A 3,399-nucleotide genomic window follows, 5' to 3' on the forward strand; every position below is an offset into this window, starting at 1 on the left:
AACAAGAGAACCTTGAACTTCTGCAGAGGGGACGTGGCAGGAGCAACGTCTTGCCCTGGGGGTGCAAGAGAAAGAGAAACAGTGTGGAGGGAGAGGGGTTTGCCTGAGAAAGAGGAAAGAACATACACACAAAACGTCCTGCACACTGGCAACCATCGTCTTCCCATAGCCTAGGCACAGATTTTCAAGAAAAAAAATTAGTTTCGTATTTTTTGCCTTTTAAAAAATGGCAAGACAACAAAACTCACAGCGAGGACATACTCTGTATCAGGCTTTGTACTAGATGATTTGACACTTACGCGATCATTATAAAAAAGGTCTCAGATGCTCAGCTGGCTATGGAGGTGAGATGCCAGCCGGGTGATATCTGGTCACGGTTCTGAGACTGGAGTTCAGGCCATCAAATATGCCCGTGTGGAAGGGCCCTGGCCGACCTGACAGGCCACTGTCATCTGCACGCTGACCATTCCGGGATGGCAAAGAAGAGAACGACTGAGCCCCTGGTACTTCCCCAGTGACCTCCTTCTCCATTAGTGAGCTTCTAAGGGAGGCAACTCAGTCACAAAATATTATCTTCTTTCATCTTGTAGAGGAAAATAAAATACCCTCAGGTAGGCTTCATAACCGGCTTATTCGCTGAACCTTTGTGAAGCACCTGTTATGTGCTAGGCGGTACCACTTTGCTTTTGCCGCATGACAGTTCACCCCAAAACAGAAGGCACGTATTATTTCTCATGATATTCACGCCCAGGGAAAAATCAGGGATTTTGATCAAGGAATAAGTACTGCTACAAAGGTAAGAGTGGCCATTTCTGCTTGGGGAGCTCCAGGAAGGCTCTGCAAAAAGAAGCATTTGATGGAGGTCTCAGACCTCAGATCTGGGGTATGAGCTCATCGGGCAAAGAAGGAAAGGGGGTGGCACGTTTGAAGAAACAGCAACAGCAGGCAAAGTGCAGAGCAATGGAAACCACAGGGGGAGTTTGGATAACTGTCCAGGAACATGTGAGGAGGACGCAGGGTCGTAGAGGACACAGGAGAAGTTGGAAAAGTCCCATCTGGAGGGATGGTAAGGAATGCCAGGGTCATCTTTGCTGAACTAAGGGACAGATGGTGGAGAAGAGGCAACATTTTTGAGAACTGTTTTGAAGTTGATTGACATTTGGATGCAGAAAGTCAGTGGGTGGGGTGCGGGGGGACAAATCCCAGGTTTCGTTCCGTGTTAGTAGACGGACAGTAGGGCTGTTCGTCAGGAGAGAAACACAGGAAGAGGCGAACAGGAATAACAGTGAATTTGTGGTGTCTCTGGGACATCCTAGAATGGCTGTTCACTGGCTGGTTGTAGAGACTGGTTGGGAGTCCAGAAAAGAAAGTTCTGGGCTGAGAATTTGATTTGCAAGCTGTCAGCATATGTAGTGCTTTAGGGCTATTCAAAAGAACGGAGATCTTAATCATGGATCATCCCAGCTGGCCAAAAAAAAAAAGAAGAGGAAGAGGAAGAAAGTAATTTCTTCTTTAAAAAACGAACAATCATTTTCAAATTCATTCTCTCCCAACAAAGGAATTAGCCAAGGGTCTGTTTCGAGACCAAACAAAAAGGGGGAAGGGATCATCTTTCTACATGAACGCAATGGGTAATTCATGAGGCTCTGAAAAATACAGCTGCAGCTTTGCCAATAATTTCCTGTGCCTGTGTAAACAGTGCCATGTTCTCTGAAGCTTTCTCCTTCTTCAAAAAGGTAAACTTTGCTTTGCCAATAATAGAGGCAGAACAATGCACTCAGTCTCCAAGTTCTTTTAGAAGAGTCTTCAGATATTAAACGCTGTCGTCCTTTGGTTACTTCTTCACTGGAGAGCTGGATTAGGAACACGTTAAGTACAAGTGGCCAGATACGGTTAGCTGTCATTACTGTGTAGCCGGTTAAGAGTGAGAAGGGGGAGGAAGATGAATCCCCCGCAGCAGATTCTCCCCCATCCCACCCCCAAGCATTTCCCTGCATTGTAGTAACTGTTTGCTACTGTTGAGGAATATTTCGCCACTCCACCAAAAAAGAAAAACAGAAACAGTTAAGTTTGCCATCAAGTCCATTTGGGGGACCCTGGACACTAAATCCTCTCTTAGAAAATCGCAAGAGTGGAGAAACTTGTTGAGGTAAGGGGGTGCTTCCCCAAGGAAACTTCATTTCGCAGAGCTCTAATTAGGATCTTAGGGTTTTACCCAACACCTAAACACATTTTGGGAAACACTGTCTCTGGGGCATTCAGCCCCTGGCTCTACAGAATCACCTGGGCTTCCCTCCTGGCCTTTCTGTCAGGGCTAACTTGGGTTTGTAAAACCAGGCGGCACATTTTCCCATCTCCACAGACCTGGGGACAGGATCTCAGCTCTGGGCAGTCTCTCCCAATTTAAATTCTGAATTTGAGTGGTCAAAACAGCTGCCTCCCCTCCCCCAAACCTGCCGGGCTCTGGGAGGGATTCCTATTGAAGAGGAAATCCACCATTTCCTGCCCTAGCAGCGCCTCTGCTCAAGTGGGCCTTTGACCTGCTGAATTGGGGGTCTGTCTCTGGGATTTTTCCAGGACACAGGGAAAAACTCCTCTTAGAAAAGTCTCTTTGTCCTTAAGCAGCGCACCTCTAGGGGAAAATAAAAAATGAACACAGTCAGATTTTGTAGCCTTATTTTCCATTTTATTCCATATATCGAGTCAATGAGAAGCGCTCTTAAAAAAAAAAAAAAAAAAAAAAAAAAAGGCAAAATCCAGCTCAGGAAAAGTAAAAATGTTTATGACAGCTTTTTTTTTTTTTTAAGATATTATATCCTCTTCCACATCAGGAAATGCAACATCTGCGTGTGCTCTTAAGGGTTCTCTTTTTATTTCCTCATCGCCACAGATTTTCATTCCTGGCTAAAATGTCAGACACTATAAACTTGCACGTACCTCTGAACTAACTGTGTGTAAGATGAGACCAGGGGAGCTGAGGGGAAGTGCTTTTAAAAAACGGAAAGGTGGGAGGAATTGAGAAGGGGATGTAGACTAGTATCAAAGTTGAGCCATGACAAATAAACACGGAGATAAATAAGCAAATATGTCAAGGCTCTGACTTCCTGAGAAGATTCCAGGTGCTGGGGAAGGTCGTGGGAAGAGAGAAATGCAGCGAATCAGTGAATGAGGGTGGGGGGTAGAGGGGGGGCACCTGCAAATACTTGTATGGAGTTCTGACTTTTCATCTCACTTACATCGTGCAAAATCATTAGACGGCAACATTTGCTTGCATCATTTCCTCATGTGCAAAGTGGAGACTGGGGAATCATCTCTCGTCTTTCTTCTTGGGTCTTTGACTTCTTCCTTCAACCCACACTATATCATTGGCTCTGTGCTCAGGCCCGGATGCTACCTTCC

At 45.6% G+C, this 3,399-nt stretch overlaps 1 long non-coding RNA gene across 1 annotated transcript; it reads left to right on the forward strand.

The window, feature by feature from the left end:
• The first annotated feature begins 2,069 nt into the window (after nt 1-2,069).
• On the forward strand, nt 2,070-3,079 carry LOC123606781. Its single transcript, XR_006716497.1, has 2 exons — nt 2,070-2,149; nt 2,808-3,079. It is a non-coding gene; the product is annotated as an uncharacterized LOC123606781 (long non-coding RNA).
• The last annotated feature ends 320 nt before the right edge of the window (nt 3,080-3,399 follow it).

Source organism: Leopardus geoffroyi, chromosome A1, assembly GCF_018350155.1.
Source record: "Leopardus geoffroyi isolate Oge1 chromosome A1, O.geoffroyi_Oge1_pat1.0, whole genome shotgun sequence".
Lineage (NCBI taxonomy): Eukaryota > Metazoa > Chordata > Mammalia > Carnivora > Felidae > Leopardus > Leopardus geoffroyi.